The following is a 22,275-nucleotide window of genomic DNA, read 5'->3' as shown; positions in this document are numbered from 1 at the left end:
CTTTGGTATCTTTTTCAGTTTTAAACATGAAAAGAAGTAGAATAATAAAATTAAAACATTAATCATAATATTAATTAGAGGTATAATACAATCTCTTTTAGTACTGTGTGTGTGTGTGTGTGTGTGAGAGAGAGAGAGAGAGAGAGAGAGAGAACAGATTTTGCTGTCTTAGTTAAAAATTGTCATTTTTTTTTACAATGTTGGGTTACTATTTTTTTTTAATTTTTAATATTTATTTTTCAGTTTTTGGCGGACACAATATCTTTGTTTGTATGTGGTGCTGAGGATCAAACCTGGGCCGCATGCATGCCAGGGGAGCATGCTACCGCTTGAGCCACATACCCAGCCCTCTGGGTTGCTAATTTGACACAGTTACTTCAGGTCTATTCTTTTTATTCAGATAGGTGAAGTTTTTTTTTTTTTTTTTTTTTTTTTAATTTTTTATTGTTGGTTGTTCAAAACATTACATAGTTCTTGATATATCATATTTCACACTTTGATTCAAGTGGGTTATAGGTGAAGTGTTTTATTTCAAACTTGTCTTATGTCTTTAACTTTTGTAACGTCTTTACCAATAACAGTGAAAAAGTTGCCTAATTTTACTAAATTTAAAAGCTGCCAGAGGTAAACAATGACTTTGATTAAGTAAACTGCAAAAGTGATAAGATTTGTTAGGTTAATCGCTCTTCAGTTAGTGATTTACACAAGAGCTGCCCAAATAAGGCACTTGAAATTTTTGTTGAATTGTTTATTTCTGTTGATGGCAAAAATTAGGTGTAATAAGAGTGCTAAAACATGATCCAAGGTTCATTTTAGAAATTACATATTTAAGGATTAACATTAGATAGGCTTGAAACTAGTTTAAGTGTAGAAAATCTATTTTTAAATAATTTGGAATTAACAAAAGAATATTGAATAAAGGAACTTTAAAAGCTATTAAAAAGTATTGGGGGTGGGGTGCTGGGGTTACAGCTCAGTGGCAGAGCACTTGCCTCGCACATGTGAGGCACTGGGTTTGATCCTCAGCACCACATAAAAATAAACAAACAAAACAAAGATTGTGTCCATGTATAACTAAAAAAATATTTTAAAAAGTATTGGGTTACCATATTTACAAAGAACATAAAAGAAATACAACTTTTATTTCAGTTGTTTTTTTGTAATTTTGCCTTCACTCGGCTTCATTTCCTTTTTTCAAAAAAAAGATAACATTTTAGAGATAGATATTTTAAAATTTTTCTCGTTGAAATATTGCAAAAATACAGTTATTTTTGTTTCTGTAAAAGTCAGTTCTAACTATATTAATTTATGTTCACTGTTTCTGCAAAGTCACGATTCATTCTGCAAATAGTTTTGAGTAGTTCATTCTTTCTTTGTAAAGCACTGTGCTGTGAGCAAGAGAACAAATAATTAACAACCAAGACAAGGTCTTAATTTCTTTAAGATTCTAGTCTAAATGGTAAGATTGAATTATCTATTTGGACTGTGGAACGATGAACAGTGTAGGATGCTCTAGAGCATTGCTAGGGGTTCTGTTCTAGTTTGGTAATGGTGGTTATGGGACCATGGGAGTAGTGCAGGAGAGTTTCTCTGAGGAAGTGATCTTGGAGTGAGATTATAGTCAGTGATTGAAGAAGAAGGAATATTGCAGGCAAGTTGATCTGCATGTAGACTGGACCCCCAGTTGAACAATAGGTGTTTTTCAAGCTATAGTGTCATGACCCTATTGCATGTATGAAGCCAATTTAGTAACTTGAAATCAGCATTTATAAAAATGAAATTGAATAGAATGAAAAAATTCTGAGTACATCTTATGGATCCTTAGCTAGAATCTGTTTTACGAAAGATTCTTACACATACCACACACCAACATTACACACACACACACATATATATATATTAATAGTCATGATGTAAAACTGTTTCATACTGTGGGTTAAAGTAAACAAATACTGTTAGAAGAATGAAAAGGAGGTGTATGTGGCAGGAATGTTTAGAGCCCAGGAGTGTGATGGTACTGCAGAGGCAGGCAAAAGCCATGTCTCTCAGTCTCACAGAGCATGACATTTTTCCTTTGGAAGGGTTTAAGCAGAGAAATGACACCATTTTGAAATGGTCACATAGTTTTTCTCTAGTAAATGTTAAACTAAGTTTGCATCCTGAGACAAAGCCTTCTTGGCCATGATATTGTTGGGTTTAATTTGCTAATACTGTATTGAGGAATTTGGGCTCAGTTTTCTTGTAATGTGTTTGTTTGGCTTTGTATCTTTTTGTTTGGTATCTTTTATGTTTGAAAAGTTTACTTACTACATTTATAATGGGACAAGAATGGTTGTGGAATGATCATTAGGAAATTAGTGCAGTAGCTCAGGCAAGAAATGACAATTCACTAGTGTGGGAGAGGCAGAAATAGAAGTGGACAGACTAGAGAACTGTAATCACAGGGATAAAGCAAATCTGTGGAATTGGTCATGGTGTAATAGTACATGATACAGTAATGTATCTTACAATGATTAAAATATTGCATAAAACTTTCTACTGTTAATTCATAGGAGTCCTTTGTCATTTTACATTTTGAAAGTATCCAAATACTTAAGACAAAATATTTGAAAAATCTTTTAATGATCATGCTTGTGCTAATTCCTCAAGTTGTTTCCTTTTCTATTTTAAGAAATTTTCAAAAATTGGGTCTTTTAATTCTGGAAAGTTAAAATAAGGATGAAAAAGAAACTAAGATTCTCTTTGAGTCCCAGTGGGCCAGGAATAGATATTTTAACATAAAAGTTTCTAAATTTCGTGATCCCTTTTAATCTCCATGCAAACATGAGAGTAAATAGTGTAAGTCACACATTTAGAAAATATTAAAGCCAGGATTCAAATCTAACTTGTTTTTAATTCCAAAACATTGTCTTTAACATCCTTAAATTACTAGAAGTATTACTCTGATAATATGACATTTATTTGTTTAGTCAGGATACATCAGATTAAGGGGCATCCTTAGAATTTGTTTTCAACAAAAATGTTCTTTATGAAACTTCATAACCCAGAATGTCAGTGTGTGTGTGTGTGTGTGTGTGTGTGTGTGTGTATGTATCTCACTAGAGAAAATAACTGTAATTCAACTACTTTCATGTGCTCAATGTATACTTCTATACTACTGTCTCATTTAATTCTGTAAAATATGCTCCTCAGGTAGGTGTTGTCAGGATGTTTTTCTGATTTTATAAATAAGCATACTAAAGTGAAGAGATGATTAACAGCTTCTGAGGTCATATAGTAAATGATGGAGGAGGATTTTAAACAACTTTTACAATTAAAAAATGTTCTATACCTTAGGAATTAAGAGAAAGTTAAGGCAGATCTAGATTCAACTCGAAGTTCATCATTTAGCAGTAGAGAGCATAGACATATTTTTAAACCTCTAAACCCAGGTTCCTCACTTGTGAAATGAAAAGAATGATAGTTTGCATATTGGACATTGTCAGGATTACAGACACTTTTAAGAATCCACAATTCATAGTACAGTGTTTTATTCATTTGTTTTTAAAAATTAAAAATAGAATACTAAGGTAGACTATGGGCAGTTTGTGAAAACCTGATATGTTTCCCTAGCTCATGTAGTATTTGTGTTTCATTCTTTTTTGTTTTTGTTTCTTGCCCCATTAAGGATTTCAGTTTTTCTGACTTTTAAATAAGAGGATGATTGCTCACAGAAAGAAGAAGGCAAAGAAAAAGTCTCTTTCAGCATCAGGCCAACTTTCTGCTGATAAGTCCATAAGTTCCAACTTAGCATCAAGGAAGGACTACATCAAGGAGATGTTGAATGATATCAGTGAGGTCACCCACATGTTACAATCTTTCAAGGAAGCTGTTCTTTCTGGTTTGTTCACTGTTTTCTCTTAGCATACTTACTGGATAGGTTGTAAAATTTTAAATGCTAGCCTCTCTACAGATAAGTGTGTATACAATGATAAAATTGTTCTGTTTCAGTTATTTTATGGTTAGTTTTTTACCTATGTGTTTGATGTTTACAGTGTAAACCATTTTATAGTTAAGTAATTGTGCAGTTGGGGCATGATATTGGCCAAACTATATTGTTATATTGTGTGTATGTATGAATATGTAAAAACAAAGCCCACCATAATGTACAACTGTAATGCACCAATAAGAATAATGGGGGAAAATGAATAAAAGCAAAATAAAAATTAAAAAATAAATAATAGTGCACTATAAAATAAAAAATTGGTAAGGCTGGGGAAACAAGAGTACCAAAAAAGAAAAAGAAATCTTGGGTTCCTCTCAGTTTGGTTCAGGATAATTTGAGACCATTGGAATCTAAACCTTCTTGTTAAAGGCAATACAGCACATTGATTGGTCTTTAATAAGCAAACTAATGTTTACAATGTAGATTGTCGATGCTTTGACCTTAATTCAGCTTTCCATATCGTTGTCGAATTTAAACTGACTGTACTTGAATGAATTTTATTCCCCAGTATTCAAACTTAATTCTGTTTTGCTGATTTGTAACCTCTTCTTAAATTAAGGACTAATCACAGAATTTGTCTAGTTAGAAATAGATAATAGGATTTGGTTATCCTGAAGTAAAGAGTTATGTGTTCCCTGACTTAATCGTAGTACCTAAGTCTTTTAGTGTTTCTTTAATGTCCCAATTTGATATCAGTGATAATACATAGTTAAGAGAGAGCTCCTGAACTTTTATGATAAGTACCAGTTCATTTTCATGTTCATAATGTATGTTATATGAAGTGAGGATTACTCTTCACTTTCATTGTATTTATATGAGACTTCATGGGCCTTCATAGAAATTTGTGAGAGTTCAACAAATCATATATATATATATATATATATATATATATATATATATATATATATATATATATCTTTCTTTCTCTCTATCTCTTTGGTTATTTTTGGTATGCATTTTGAAAACCAGAATCTAAAACCACATTTCATGCTTATACTAAATTTCAGAGTTTATTTCTAACCTAATTATAATGTTTAAGTTGCAATTCCTGAAATAAGTAAACTAGAATTGAAGCCTCCAAAAAAGAAAAAATGATTATTTTTTTCTGGCCTTGAGGCTTGAACCCAGGGTATCATGCATGCAAGGTGAGTGAGTACTCTACTACTGAACAACCTCCCCAGTCCCAAAGCCTCAAAATTTTAGTGTTTGAATTTTCCTTACAGCAGCAATCATACGTTACTCTTTTGAGAGTACATTAAAAAAATATGTATATAATTTATATAACGTATATATATATATATATATATATATATATATACACACACACACACTTATGTGTGATGTGTGTGTATAAATATATGTATATATGTGTATATATATATATATACATATATGTATATATACATATATGTATATATATAAGTATATGTATATATATGTATATACACACACACATACATACATACATATACACACTCACATATGTGTAAAATATGTTTTTTGGGAGGGGTTCCAGAGATTGAATCTGAGGCACTTAACCACTGAGCCACATTCCCAGTCCCCCCACCCTTTTTCTTTTGTTACTCATTTTGAGAGAGCATCTTACTAAGTTGCTTAGGGCCTTGCTAAGTTGCTAAGGCTGGCTTTGAACTTGAGATCCTGGTGCTTGGGCTCCTTGGGTATTACAGGCATGCCACCACATCTGGCTCCAGACTGTAAATATTATCAGAAAGAGGTTGCTCACACTCTTGTTAATTTCAACAGGTTGATTTTGAAGTCTAAAATGGATGATTAAATTGTGGTAAAGAGGGCTGGGGTTGTGGCTTAGTGGTAGAATCCTCTCCTTGCATGTGTGAAGCACTTGGTTGGATCCTCAGCACCACATAAAAATAAATAAATTAAATAAAGGTATCATGTTCATCTACAACTAAAAAAAATTGTGGTAAAGATAACTTGTTATGGGGGCTGGAGTTTTGGCTCAGTAGTAGAATGCCTGGGTTTGATCCTCTGCACCATATATATAAATAAATAAAATAAGGGTATTTTATTGTATGTATGGAGTTGTGCCCAACTACAATTTAAAAAAAAAAGTTAAAAAAATCACAAGCTTTATTATAAAAATAAGATAACTTGTTATGGAAAATATCCTAAATATATTAAGTATTATATTGGTAACAAATTCCTTAGTATGATGATACATCTGCCATTTATTCAAAGGAGTATAGTTTTGTAATAAAGATTTCTTCTTAACTGGCTTAATCATTTAAAACTTATTTTTAAGTTTGCCTATAGTAAATTTTGTTCTCTTTGATGTACATTTTATTACTGGGTTAATTTTTAAGGTGAAATTTAAAATAATGTATTCAATGACAAATAATTTACCTCAATTTAGGGTAAAACATGATGCTACTTAATATATTAATGGAAGTACATTTTTAATAATATAAATAGGATTTTTAGTTAGAATTTCTGTTTGTTGTTTTTTTCCTTAGGAGTTTTATACCTTTTAACATCCTCATCTTACATAGGTATCCCTTGTTTCACAGATTTTAAATGGTGGTAATTTAAAACAAGTTGAACCACTCCTTATTGGCAAAAAAATTTTGAGTTTTAATTTTTGAGTAGACAGTTCAGAGAATAGGAAAGAACTGAGGATAAGAAGCTGATCCTCAGCGAGTAAAGAGAAAAATGGTAACAAGATACAGAAGGAGACCACCCTTCAGATAAAAGGATATACAGGGGAAAAAATTTATTCACTGTAATTTAAGTTTAAAAATTTGTATGGACATTATCCTTTTAATAATAAGCATTCCAGTACTTAAATAACATATGTGTCATCAGTAATTAAAAAGCTTGTAAATTCATTTTTAAAAACCATGGAAAACAATTTTTTTATAACCAATTCTCATACTAATGAGATTGATTTTAATGCTTGGTTTATCAATCAGGTTTTAAAAGATACATGTATACCATGTCAGAATGAGTTTTGAATTTTGTAAGAATTTGTTTTCTCTGTCTTTGGAAAATTGTTGTCCAAATCTGAAAATTACTGTTTAATTAATTTGGCTAGAACCTTTTTGTTTTTGTTTTCCTTAAGTGAGGAAGTATATACAAACATAAATGAACCCCATTATAAAAGATCAGGAGATTGCTATATAATAATATGCTTGTGTTTAAGTTTGAGCATGATTTTCAGCTTCTTAGAGTATCAGATTATTTCTTATTTACTTAATAGAGTTATTATAAAATATAATCTTCAGGCAAACAGTTAAAATGTTTAAAATGCTATAACTCTTTGAGGTAGTATTAATTACATACATTTCTATAGACGTGGACCATGTGTAATGAGAACTATTCCTTGATTTCTGTAGTTACCATTACAGCAATAAACAGTGGCCAGACAGCAAAGAGCTGTTTCACTGTTCTCTTGATGTGAAGGAACCTTGTCAGTATTTTGCCAGAGATGCTGCCAGTACTTTGTCTTCTGCCTTCAAAATTCTGGCATTGTTTATTACCTTTTAATTCACATTTGTTAGCTATTAAAAAAAACTGAAAAGTTAACCTTTAAGAATAAAAAATGTGGATAGACAAATCACCTTTTGGTCTAATCAGAATACCCCTTTTTAATGTATACTTTAGTTGTAATGAGGCAGTAATACTCAAATTCACTTGACTTTGCCTCAGGTGTTTAATCCTACTGTTGAGGATAGACTTAGATAAGTAGCTTTGTGATTGGTTTATGGTCATATTTTCATTTACCCAAATGAGTTGTAAAAATGATCATTCCAGACCCCAAATTCTAAAATGCAAAGCTGTTTTTGAGTACCATGGCAATAGAAAAAAAAATGTTTCCAATTTTAGAGCATTTGGATTTTCAGATTAGTAATGCTGAACTGGTGAAGTCTATGCAAGTATTCTAAAACCTGAAAAATTCCAAAATCTAAAATATTTCTGGTTCCAAACATTTTGGGGATACTCAAGCTCTACATTTGTACATGGTGTTTTCCATTTTACAGAATACCTGCATATGCAAAGAAATTTATTCATTTAGTACCTATAAAGGCAAGTACTTTTAGCCACATTTTACCAATAAGGTGTATGTATAACTAAGATTATATGATCTTTGTCAGCTTTTTATTGCTGATAAATAATGACCTTATTTGGAGCCCCAGAAGTCATTAATACAGAACGGTATATTCTTTCTAGCCTATTGCACTTGCCTTGCATGGCAGGCACTCTATAAAAGCACTGCTGTGTTTTCATTTTTCACTAGCCAATTCTGTACTCTCTGGGGATTGTCTAAATTTGCACTGTCCATCCGATATGGTAGCCATTAGATATACATGACTGTTTTAAGTAAAAACTTCACTCCTCAGTTGCAGTTGCCACCTTTTACATGCTAAGTAGTACATGTTTCTAGTGGTTACCATATTAGAGAGTAAAGATACAGAAAATTTCCATTATTTCCGAAATTTCTGTTGGATAATGTTGATGGAGACATTTGGTCTTCATAATTATTGAGAATACTGAGATGAGTTCTTGTACTGTAAATATTCGTTTTATTTCTATAGCATTTTTTAAAACCTAGAAAAGTTGTTTGATAACAATAAGCAAATGTTTAAGTTTTTTTTTTTTCCAATAGAAACAGAAGTCCATTTAAAATTCCCTTTTTTTGAGTTGTTCCTGGAGTGTGTCAGTTTTATTCCCTTCTTGATTTGAACCATCAGGTAATTTTCTAGCTAGGTTATGTAGTGATTTAGTGGCAGTAAAGGATGGCAGAATAAAAACTTTCCCAGAGAATCGTATCATCCAGGTTCTAGACCTAGTTCTGCTACTGCTTTGGAATATGTCTTAAGTCATATAATCATTTCTTAAGAATGAGCTACTTGGACAAGTTTCTGTCAGTCTTATGATTTTGTGAATCAGAATTTGACTCAAGTTGGAGATTATATATCATTTTGAATACTTTTCAGTTTGAAGCTGAAAAACACAGCCAAATACTTATTTTCAAATTATAAAATACATATCATAGGGTATCCCCTCTCCTCCCTAGGCTCTAGAATGTTCTCATGACTTTTGTGATGATAAATTTTCACAATAGCTATCTATGAGAGATTTGAAGACTTATGAAATCACTCCATTCTTATTTCAATAGGATAAGTAGTTTGGTGATTCTCTTTCTACTGCTTAGGTGCAGGGTGAGATTGCCCTGAAGTCTTAAACATGTAGCAGATATAGAATTTGAAGTTTTATATCTCATCCAGTGTCATTAAGGTACATTATGAATAATTACAGGGATAAAATTACATCTTATTATTAAATCACTAGAGGTATTCACTTATGCATATATACTTTGTTTTTAATTATAATACTGTAGATTAATTAATGTATGTGCAGTGTAAATACTAGTTCAGGGTTATGGTTGTTCCCTGAGGAAAAAATGTCTTCTGAATTTCAAATAATAGATTTATAAATGTTCTTCTAGCTTATTCAGTAGTTTAAAAGTATACCTTTGTGACATATCTTCCCATTTCCAGGTAAAGTATAAATTAAGGAAGTTCAAAATCTGTGTATTTTAAAGATGTAAGTCTTTTTAAATTAGGCTTGAAGGAATAGTGCAGAATAGCTCATTTCTTTTTTCCTTTTTTTTTTCTCTTTTTTTACTACTCGGTGCTTGGAAGTGTTAAGTGCCATTATAAAATATTAGAAGGAGAAACACCAGTCTAATATTTCTTATAGGTTTTTTTGTTTTGATTATGTAATGCTATTGTAAAATGGATTTTAGTGAAAGTTTACTGTTTTAATTATGGTGCCTTATTGTTTTTTGGTTTGTCTTGTAAATAGGCAAGAAAGAGATAAAAATTCATCATCAGTTTCAGATAAACTAGTTAAGTTCCTGGATTTTTAAAAGTGCTTTATAATTTTAAGAAGCTTATTTTGTAAAACCATAACTGATCTTATAAGTGATAGCTTCTGATAAATTCTAGATCCTAGATTTTATAGAACTCTAGTGGAAAGAAGTATGTTAACTTTCTAAGGCAAATTTTATTAAATAGTAGGAGTGAAATGAAAAGCTTAATGCCATTAAATGTTCTGTTGTGAAAGATTCTGCATAAATTTGTACTTTCAATTACTTGTCTTGAGATTAACTAAGTCCGTCCCCATTACCCCCAGGGTGAATATACAGTAAGTTAGGTAAATTTTTTCCCCAGGAAAATTTCAGTGTTAATTTTACCTCACTGATAATCTTAATTTAGCCTCATAGTGTGCCACAAATTTTGTGGGAATTTCAAAAACTTAAGTTGCTAGCCTCATGTGTTGTGCCGTCTTCTAGAAGTCATCCTCTTTAGAAGTGATTTCTAACAGGTATCGCTTAGGAGAAATGAATGTGAATGTTAATAGGTTATGACTTAGAGACAAAAAGAAGTGAAATGAATCTTTGAGGAATGAAGTATGAAATACGGGTAGCTCATTTAGTACACCTCTACCAGTTCTTGGGGAATGTAGTCCTCTTCTATGCTTGCCTGGAATGGTTTTCATAATTTAATAATATATATAGTAACAACTGGCATAGTTGTGGAAGTTAAATCAAATATTGTGGGATATGTCATTAAGCTTTAACTTCTTTAACCATGTGGCAATGTATTATACTAGGAATATAAACTTTAGAGTCAGAAAACCTGAGGTTGGAATCCTCATTTCCCTACTTGCTAGTTAGCTCTAACCTTTGTGCCTGGGTTTCTACAATTGTTAAAAGGAGATAACAGTTATGTACATCACTGGATTTTTGTGGTACTAAATGAGTTTTGAGCAAGTGTTTTAAAGTGTCACCAGTTGTTGTTTTTACAGTCCCTAGGTAACTGGATAAAGCTGCTATTCCTCAGGTTTCATTTCCTATAAATTCAAAAATTATTATAGCAAAAAAATAGGAGTTTCCTAGTGATGAGTTCTGATGCTTTTTTCCTCCTTGGTCTTTTCATTCCTCTCTCCAGCTAGATTAAGCAGAATTAACAAGACTGATTTAAAAATATTGCCAGTATTTTTTTAATAAAGGAAAACATATTTTTAAATTTTATTTACTTAAATATTTCCACGAAATGTTTGCAATATAAACGATGTGGTATTGTGTTAATACATGACAACCAGACAACAGAGTTGGCCAATCTGTTTCCACTTGATAAGCTGAATGAAGCAGAAAATAAATGGCTCAAATAGGCAAAACAATAATTAAAAGTCAGGTTACCATCTTACAGGGGCAGTAGATAAACATTGGGATACTTTTTTATTGTTCTAGATAATTAGTGTTAAGACTTTGGTTGAATTTTGTTATATTAATATCTTTAATACCTTTGTAGTATTAATTAAGCTTTATTACATTTACAGCGTGGCCACTATGACTTTAAAAATTACCCTGTCTTAATTATAGAACAAAATTAAATACTATAAATTGACAGATATAGAAGTATTTTTATAAAATATATGCTTAATGACTATTTTATTTCCAAGTAATTTATTTAGATTTCACATATAAAATGAAATTGGAACTTTAATGTATCTTTTTCATTAACTAAAACATTGAGATTTGCATATAAATATGTTTGTTACTGAATATACCTGAGGCATATTCGTTTTCAAAGATACTTAGTTTGGATGGCTTACAGATTTACTAATAATAATCATTATTTGTATATTAAGACTATAAGCAATTCATTTCTATTAATTTATTTGATGTTCACAACATAAGGTAAAACAAATATTCTTACCAATTCTCTCTTACTGATGATGACTAAGATCAGAGAAGCCAAGAGTTTTGTATATTGTCATTTCAAGGCACTAGTAGATCAAGGATTTCTTAGTTATTTTTAAGTCAGTTATTTATTAGTCAGTCAGTTATTTTTAGTGCAGTTATTTTTAAGTCTTTTGTCTTCTAAGCAGTCACTTTATTCAGTATTGGGAAAGAACAGTTACTGCCTCTTGCTTTACTCAGTTGTGTGACTGTTTTATTTTATTTTATGGGGGCAGGGTAGGGAATATTTAGTGCTGGTGAACAAGCTTTTTAAACTCCTTGAAACTTTTTTTTTTAAGTTATAGTTTTAATTTAGAGGCATTTTGCTTCATTGAAGAGAACTTAATTCTATGGGGAAAAGAATATTTGGTAAAAACAGAACCTTTGTATTTAAAAAAAAATTTATTTTTTTACTTTTTATGGCACAGATAGTTGAGGGCTTGCTAATTTATGAAGTCCCAGGTAAAGTATTACCAGAATATACTGATATTCTAGTTATTGACCCTTCTGCCCAAATTTATAGGAAAGTTTATGAATCTGTGATTAACATTTTATTTAGTTGACCTGTTCATTGTGGTTGATTTATATAGGCTTCAGAAATATTTTTAATCATAGGAATTGGAATTATTTATTTTATGATGCAATTTATTAGTCTTTCTGTAACATTTTTCTAAAAAAAACTAAGTAACTGTTTTTGTTTTGGAACAAATTTAATATCTTTTTATGAAGACTTCTTGTAGGAAAAGGGGGAGTAAGTATTTTTTGCTGACAGTTATTAGAGTGTTTTGCAATTATTTTTAAGAAAACTTATAGCAGCGATTCTCATAACACTTGTTAAAAAAATTACTGAGAGTCCCAAAGAGTTTTCATTTGTGTATTTTGTATCTATTACATATTAGCTACTATACTGGACATTAAATCTGAGAAAATTTAAAGATATTTAATAATTTCAAAATATATAACATATATTAATGTCTATATATTTGATTTCCTTGACTCTGAGAAGGCTAGAATTTATTACCCTGGTTTATCTAGACATTTAGGTCATTAGTATTTTGTAGTTCTTACTTAATATCTTATACTAATTTTGAGTATTGGTGGTGGTTATTGACAATCATTTAAAATCAATCTCTTTTGGTGAGACTTCAAAATAAAACAATATATTCTTGAGTATTCCTCAAGTATATTAATATCTGTTGATTTTATTGTCAATATTAGAAATGACTATTTTCTCTTTGAAGACTATTAATCAGCGTTGGGTCATTAAATGATATCTATAAAGAAAAGTTTATTTTGATTCATAGTCTATTATCAACTTAACACCCCCATGGTTTGGGGCCTGTGGAGAGGCAGCATATGATTGTGGGAGTGCATGGTAGAACAAGTCGAGCTACAGAACAAAAGAGGAGAGGGGAGGAGAGGAGAAAGGGAATGGACTGGGATCCCACAGTCTCCTTTAAGGACATATCTCCAGTGATGCAGGCCTTCCTTCTAAAGATTCCACCACCTTCCAGTAGTGCCATGCTGAGAACCAGTATGGGCCTTTGGGGAGTATTTAGCACTACCATAGATTAGGTTTCAAAAAGAATCCAGTACAATTCTCTGTGATGATCATCACTCAACCTTGGTTTTGGTAAACAGCCAGAAATATTATCATAGACTAGCTTCCTAGTATAAAGAAGAGACTTGTCGGTGCAAAACTGGGATAACATTGAAAGTCTGGAGTGTTTTACAGATTTTTTTTTTTTAACTATCAAGTTGTGTTATTTTCCCAAAAGTTTCTTTTATTTCAGTGCTGGATTCTGTTTCAGAGCCAAACTTTGTAACCTGTATCTTCTGTTGCTTAAGATAATAGGAACTGCAAATGTTGATAGAGGGCTTACTATGTTCCAGCCACTGTTCTAAGTGCTTTATGTGTTTTAACTCCTTTACTCTAACAACTCTATGAAGTAACCCTTTTTGTCTTCTCTCTCTCTCTCTCTCTCTCTCTCAAGTTGTGTATGGACTCAATTCCTTTATTTTTTTTATGTGGTGCTAGGTTTGAACCCAGTGCCTCACACTTGCAAAGCTAGTGTTCTACTGCTGAACCACAACTCCATGCCCTCACTGTCTTCTCTTTATAGGTGAGGAAAGTAGGCACAGAGAGATTAAGTAACTTGCCCAAGTTTCTCAGCCATGGAGGCAGAATTTGAAGTCAGGGAGTCTGGTTCCAAAGGCTGTACTTTTTAACCACTGTGCTATATTGGCTTAACTAAGTAAACTTAACACCCACAATTATCAAATAGTTGTTTTTTTAATTAATATAATTCATTAAACTTTATATTCAAATTTACCCTAAGGATTAAAAATTATGAATGATTTTTAAAAATTAGGTTTATGGGGAAAATTCCAGCTGTACATAAAATTCCTAAAATATTTGACCAGCTTGTATTTCACTTTTAAAGCAGACTTTGTTTTTTAGAACAGTTTTAGATACACAAAAATTGAGAAAGTGTATGGAATTCCCATATAAGCCTATGCCCAGTTTGCCTTATTTTTATAAGAATTAATGAACCAATATTTGACAGTAAACAAGAGTAATGCTACCTTATTATTGAGCAAAGTTCATAGTTTATTAAAATTTTATAGATTTCCCCAACTGTCCTTTTTGTCTTTTAGGATCCTATTACAGTACATTTAATTGTCATGTCTCTTTAGGTTCTCCTTGGCTCTTAAGTTTCTTGGACTTTCCTCATTTTTGGGAGGAAAGTTTCAAGGAATACTGGCTAGATATTACATCACATGCCCTTTGGTTAGAATTTTCTGATGTTCTCATGATTAGACTGAGGTTGTAAAACAGTAGGGGAGAGATTACAGATGTAAAGTGTTTTTTTCATCACATCATCTCAAGGGCACTTGCTACTAACATGATTTGTCATTGTTGTTAACCTTGATCAAATGTCTTATGTGGTGTTCATCAACTCTTGCACAGTGAAACTACTGTTTTTATCCTCCCACGAATAGGGTACTCTTTGGAAGAAATCACTATGCATACCTCTCTGAGGGCAAAGTTATCTACATAAAGCATTTAGTATTCTTTTACACAAGAGGTTTGTTTCTTCTCAATTTATTAATTTATTCAGTCATTTATGTCAATATGAATGTATGGATGTTTATTTTATACTATAGATATAAAGTCAATACTATTTATTGCTCCAATTATTCCAGCTTTGGACAGAGGGAACCTTTTCAGTTGAATTTTATACACCTTTGAACATACCCTTCTAACTTAAAAAAAAAAATTTATTGATGCATTATAACTATACATAATGGTGGGGATTCATTATGCCATATTTGTACATGCATATAACATCATTGACCACTCTTATTCTCCTGCATCTCTCTTTTCCTTCCCCTCCTCCTCCTGATCTGCTGACTCTACTAATATTATTATTATTATTATTATTATTATTATTATTATTATTATTTCAATTAGTACATTATAAGCAGGATCCATTGTGGTATATTCACACATGGACATAGCATAATTTGATATATTTTGTTCCCCTGATACTTCTCCATGCCCTCCCCTCCTTGTACCATCTTTATTTCCTTCTTTCTGGAACTACATGATGCTTTTGACTTCAGCTTGTATATTTTCTGCCCCTGCCCTACAATTAATCATTTCTCCAAGGAGTTCTGATGCCTTTTATTGCAGAATGGTTCAGATACCAAGACCTGTGTGCTAGGTATACTTGTTGCTACTGGAGTGTCATTTTTTAGACCCTCTTAGCTGACAGCAAAGAAATACATATGTCTGTGCTGATCCATGTGTTTATATACACATATCCATAAATATTTCTATATGTAACCATTTATATCAAATCGAATATCAGTTCTTACTGAAGTTTCCAACTTTGATCCATCACTACTTGGATTATTATAATCTCCTATTTATTTTATTTCTAAATTTCACTCTAATAATGAGATGCCTGGCTTCCACAATGTTACCCATTTATTCACTTGTTCAGTTCCAGTGTACATCTATAATGATGTCAGTTGTAAACCAATTGGAGTAGAGAACTCAAGAGTATTTCCTTTGCCTTTAGTCTTACTCATTTAGTCTACTTTCCAGAGTTAATTAAACCAGCACTTAATCTCCTAGTTTGTTTCTTCTGTCAATAAAATTTGATAGATGAATGAATCATATTTTTTTCCTGGAAGGCACTGTTTTCTCTCTTGCTTCTAGCACTACGTGGACCACTCTTTGTTGCTTCTCTCTGAATTCTCTTTGCCCTGATATACCCAGCTCTTTATCTTGTCTGCCCAGCACCCCTGCCCCTTGCACATTTATTCCACATTATAAACACATTTATTTCACTCTCGATAGTGCTGTTAATAAATTGAATACATTATGAATTATATTGGATTTTTTTTTTATTTTTATGCTATAGATAGCATTTCATTTTGGTGTCTTAACATTTCTGAAAAATGAATAATTTGTTTAATGATTATCTTTCAACATTTCTTCAAAACACGAATATACATTTAATTATAACACCACATTTAAAAATATTTTTGGTTTTTAAGCTGAACTGTTTCAGTAGGGAGGCAGTATAACATTAAGAGCATGGATTCTGGAATTAGGTGTGCTGACTTTAAATTATGGCTCTACAGTTTAATAAATCTGCACAATGGAGAATTTGGGGTTTTATAACTAATAGGATCATAAACATTAAATGGGACAATATATCTTTTAAGCATGTTTAAGAGTGTCTATCATATACTGAGCACTTAAATAAATATTAACCATTAAATGCTAATGCGATGTAAGGTCAAGGAAAGGAGAATCATAGCATACTACTATGTTTAAGATGATTATCTTTGCAAACTTCTGAAGATTACTTCAGAGGCTTAAAGGTAGGTTGATAATACATACTTGTTTGCCTGGGATGATAATCCACAATATGCCTGATATGTTAGCATGATTATGAAGAGCATCCTCCTTTTTACTCACTAAAGTATTTTGGTTTGGACAAATTATATGATCACTTAATTTTCGGGGGCTATAAAACTCTTATCTGCATCCCTCTGACAGGGGTGGTATAAATGAGCACAGGAGGCTAGGATTAGACTAGTGGGTCCTGGGAAATGTGCACATCTAAGAGGATAGCACTGCTTCACTCCAGCTGCTGAGGAAGACAGTAGGCCTGGTATAATACAATCTTGCATTTTTTAGAGTAGGCAGAAATCTGGAAAATTTAAAATGATTCACCCAATTTTTCATCATTAGCAACTGAAAAAAATTTTCTGAAAAGCAAAAAAATTCATTAAAAATCTATGAATTTGATCATACATAATTTATATTGCAGTTTTAAAATATGCAGGACAAATGATGGTCTTTCCATATAGCCTGAGAGTTACTGCTTCCAATAACTAATAATTCCTTAATGGAAAGAATTAATTCTAGTAGCATTTGTGTATGTTTTTATTTAACTTGTGGACAAAGACTTGTAGACAAGTGCAAAAATAAATCCTCTTTTACAACCCAGAACTCATTGTTCAGTATGAGTTTTGATAAATATAAGCAGGTATATTCTACCTAAGATAGCTTAAAATGATGGGATATTGATAAATGAAAAGGTTGGTCCTAAGATTAAAAGTTAATAAAAAGAACAGATCATGAGGAAAAAAAAAGAATTACTTCTAATGTGGAAACTGAACATGTATTTTAAAGCAAACTAGTTATGCAATTATATCAAACTTTTTAGAACTTTTAACATTGTTACCACATATATTAACTATATGATAGTAAAAACTGTAAGACAGGAAATACTTTATATGGTTATTTCAAGGAAAATCTGGAAAGCATATGTAGACGGAGAAAAACTGAAAAAAGTAGCACTAAATTGACCATAATTGTCTTTGAAATCATTAATGAATTAAAATGACCAAGAATTTTCTGAAGGCAACATAACTGCAGTAGTAGAAATAGAAGCAAATGTGTAGTAGGCAACAATTGTGGAATGCTTTCTAATGCCTTTCACTTGAAATGTATTTCATGTGATCTTTTGTAGCTTAGACTTCCAGAACTCTTTTTTGGATACAACTTTTTTTCCTTTTTTTAAGATTGCTTTAAAGAAGTCATTGATATACGTCTGGATGAACTTCTCAATGTTTTAACATCTGTAATTAATAAGCATCAGAACCTCAATTCTGTTGATATCCAACATGCTGCAGAAATGCTTGCTGCAAAAGTGAAAGGTAAGGATGATATATTAAAAATGGGTTGCTTGGTACAAAAATATCCAGTGAGACACTTTAGTTCATAGTGACTGTATAACCATCTCTTCTGATGGCATTTGTATGAGGTGTATCAGTAAAGAGTTATATATACTTGGATATTTAAATACTTCCACTAACTCATACCTACAGCTTTCTTCCTCTTAAAAATGAAAATTTAAGGGGGCTGGGGATGTGGCTCAAGAGGTAGCGCGCTCGCCTGGCATGTGTGCGGCCCGGGTTCGATCCTCAGCACCACATACAAACAAAGATGTTGTGCCTGCTGAAAAACTAAAAAATAAATATTAAAAAATTCTCTCTCTCTCTCTTTAAAAAGAAAAAGAAAATTTAACTTGTCAGTGAACACTGTAAAACTTCTAATTTAAACCAAACAACTGATGTTTAAAATTTGAACTTTATGAATGAGTTCACAATATATTGAGGTAGTTTGTTAGTGTACAGGTGTCTTTGTTATGTGAGGAAGAGTGGTTTTAGAAAACGTTAAATTGTAGCGATTCCAGTTTGTAAAAGTAACCAAGTGGAGAACAAGAACAAGACTTATTTTATGATTTGAAATGAAATTAAAATTGTAAAATAAGTTTAACCGATATATGTATATGAGTGTGAGCTCTCACATAGCATATATGTGCTAAAACAGTCAAGAATTGGGACTCTCCACTGAAATGGCTTATCACTCAAAATCATTAAAATGATTCTGGGCTGCAACATATAAGAATTGAGAGTGAAGAGGGAGTATTAGGTCAATTAGGACCTAATTGTTAGAAGTAATGGGCAAGATAAGAATTGAAGGTCTGATCTAAGGCAGAAACTGGGATGTGGTAGTGGGTAGGTTGTTGATTGTCATCTAGGGGGGATAGATGTGAACTGACAAAACCAGTTGAACATATTAGGGGTTATGGAGAAGTCTGGAGATGGAAAGTGTGGACCTGGGAATTGATGTATAGGTGGTAGATATTTTAAGTGGGAAAAATGGGTAGTTTCTCATGTGGCTTTTAAAAATGTGCTTAAGTAACCAGATTTGTTTTTAAATAGATTGTTTACAAGTGCTATTTAACTCTACTTAGGGAAATTTGTGTCTAGAGAGAGTAAATTTCCATGCTTGGAAATAGCGGCCTAGTTCAATAATTGTCAGTGGCTACTGTGTGCAGTCAGGACGTCATGGGGAAGGAGTGCTTGTGGATGGTGTCCACAATCCAGAAACAGATGAAGAGAATGGTCTCTCAGTTGCCTTGGAGATCCTTTTTTATCTTTGAGGTAAAGTAATCTTTTGAATATGATTTCCCACGGTGACTGTCTTTACACTTGGGATTGTTACTGTTTTACTTTTGCATTGGGTGAAACTTAAAAGAGGAAGATTACTTGTGAAATTTATTCTTTCAGCAAGAATTTGTGAGACTAGAAAACTTTAAAAACTTTTCTCTTTGGAGGTAGGTTTACATGTTTTTAAATAAAACCTTCTTCCCTGTCCTTGCTCCTAATGTTGAAGCCCCCTAAAATATATTGATATTGTAAATGCAAAATATTCAGTGGTCTGCAAAATGGAGATCAGAGCTTATTTAATTCTTTGATTTAATGACAATTTAGTTTTCAAAACCTGAAAAGGCAAGATATAGGTGGAAGCCATTTTTAAATGTCTTTTCTTGCCAACTAATCTAAGTGTTTTGCATACTTCAATCTTTGCAAAAACCTGTAAATGTACATTTTTGTTATGCTTATTTCAGAGAGAATTGTTAAGAAAAACTCTTATATGGTAGGATAAAAAAGCTGTAGAAGTATGAAGATCATTCAGTCTTAACCCCCTGATTATATTTTAAATAAACAACAGTGACCTAAATAGTTGACTTGTTTAGAGTTCTTACCCATCAAATGCATTTTTCCAAATTTGTCAGACTGCCCAAACAAAAACAACCTACCCCACAATACAGAATACCTTCAGAATCTGTTGTGTATATAATGTTTGTGTTCCTCAGTTCTGAATGAATGAAGTGCATCCATTTCCTATGCATAAGACATGAGAAATTGAAATCTTTAATTCCTCTTACTTGTTATTGTAAATATGAAATTTACCTTGTCATAACTTTAGAAGAAAAGTTCTTAGTTTTCCCCCATTCATTATAGTAATGATTTGTATTTCCTTCATCTCCTTCTGTTTCCAAGCAGGAAGTTCAGTCTGACAAAATATTTGCAATGTGGTAAGAGAGATACAGGCTATTTTTGAAGCAGAAAAGGACATTTTCAGAACTCAGGAATTTATGCTGCATTTAGTAGTTGTATTTTAATTTATTTAGGAAAATTTTAATATGTAATAGAAAAAGAGGTTTTATTTAGGTTTTTCATGATCTGAATTTTGCCCTACATTTATAAATTGGCAAGCAGAAAAATAAGCCTTAATTATACCCCTAAGATTATAGAAGTTTCATGTTTTCTTTCTATTCTTCAAACTTGATTTTTTCAATATGCAGTTCATACACACAATTAAATGCAAGTTGTGTAAGAGGGTATTCACCAATGAATTTTTTTTTTACCTAAACCTCTTTGCCTACCCATATCTTTCCCTAGATAAGCAATAACTACTACTGCTTTCTTGTGCATCTTTCCAGAGATATATTATACATATACAAGCAAATACATGCATGTATTGTTAAATTCTGACAAATGCACATTCCTGTGAAAACGTCATTATAGTCATGATAATGCTTACTCCCATTATAATCCTCTACCTCCTCTTTCACAAATTTTGGTCTTTTATTTTCATTCTCATTTGGTTCAAAATACTTTCTAATTTCTCTTCTTTTTTGACACATGGGTTATTTAGAAGTTTGAGATTTAATTTTCAAGTATTTGGGAATTTCACAGAACACTTCTATTATTTATTCTTGTTTTAATTCCAGGTAGTTGCAGAACGTGTTTTGTCTGATATGAATATTTTCAAACTCAGTGTGAGACATGTTTTATGGTCTATAATATGAACTGTGTTGGTAAATATTTATTTGAAAAAAACTTGTGTTTGCTGTCACTAAGTGGAGTGCTCTATAAATGTCCGTTTTGCCAAGGTGGTTGACAGTATCATTCAGCTCTTCCTACACTTACTCATTTTCCATCTGTGTGTTCTGTCAGTTGCAGGGAAGGCTATTAAAATCTCTGGCTATCTTTGCTTCATGCATTTTGAAGCTCTGTTTATTGGATGGATGCATAAATGTATAGAATTGTTAGGTCCTCTTGATAAATTGACTCCTTCATAATTATAAAACAAGGTTGTATCCATCTGTGACTCCCCACCTCACTGCCCCCTGTAATTTCCTTTGCTTGTGAATCCATACTATGTAATATTAGACAGTAAAGTCAGGCAGTTGTAAGTTACCATGGTGTTTCTTGTCTGTCAGGGATTACTGTCTTTTATTGTCAGATTATACAGGGTCTTGAAAAATGTTGCTTCTTAAATTTTATATAGTTTTTTTTTTTCAGTTATTTCAGGCATAATTATAACCTGTTTCTTGGTCAGAACAGAAGTCTTAAGAGTGTTTCAAAAATGATTTGCAATGATTCTTAGTTTTTCTTTTTGTTGGTATTAGGGATATTTAGAAGAATATGATGAACTGTGTGGACACCCCACCCCCGCCCCAATCTACGAAGATTTATACATGTAAAATCTGATTGTAATCTCATGGAGTTTATAGGCTAAAGGTTTAATTCATCCAAATCTAGTAGTACTTGCTTTCCAACTCTGTTTGCATATTAGAATCACTTGGGAGAGCTTTTGGAAAAATATCTGTGCATTAACTCCAGACCTTTTTTTTTTTTTTGTACCAGGGATTGAACCCAGAGGTACTTAACCACTGAGCTAGATCCCCAGCCCTTTTTCATATTTTAGTTAGAGACAGGGTCTCACTAAATTGTTTATGACTTCACTCAGTTTCTGAGTCTGGCTTTGAACTCAGGATCCTCCCACCTTAGCCTTTGAAGCCACTGGGAGTATAGACATGCACCCCTGAGCCCGGCTACTATAGACTTCTCAAATCTGAATCTTTGGTTGATGGGGCTGATTTTGTTTTTAAGACTCCTCATTCAATATTTAAAATGATTGGTAAAGCAGAGGATGGCTTCTTCTCCACATGGTTTCTCTACCTGCACCTTATTGGTAGTATACTAGAGAAGGTGGGTAATAAGGAATCATTTGCTCCTTATTACCAGCCTGAGTAACATGGTTTATTTACTTCAAGGA

At 32.1% G+C, this 22,275-nt stretch overlaps 1 non-coding gene and 1 pseudogene across 1 annotated transcript; both read left to right on the top strand.

Annotated features, from left to right (window-relative positions):
• The first annotated feature begins 3,699 nt into the window (after positions 1–3,699).
• LOC139707462 (rho GTPase-activating protein 29-like) overlaps positions 3,700–22,275 on the top strand; it is a 65,532-nt pseudogene continuing 46,956 nt past the window's right edge.
• On the top strand, positions 17,222–17,348 carry LOC139707509 (small nucleolar RNA SNORA40). Its single transcript, XR_011709065.1, has one exon. It is a non-coding gene; the product is annotated as a small nucleolar RNA SNORA40 (small nucleolar RNA).

The sequence above is a fragment of the Marmota flaviventris genome, chromosome 10, assembly GCF_047511675.1.
Source record: "Marmota flaviventris isolate mMarFla1 chromosome 10, mMarFla1.hap1, whole genome shotgun sequence".
NCBI classification, from domain to species: Eukaryota; Metazoa; Chordata; class Mammalia; order Rodentia; family Sciuridae; genus Marmota; species Marmota flaviventris.
Note: the sequence above shows the minus strand (reverse complement) of the source record. Positions and strands in the feature narration are given on the sequence as shown.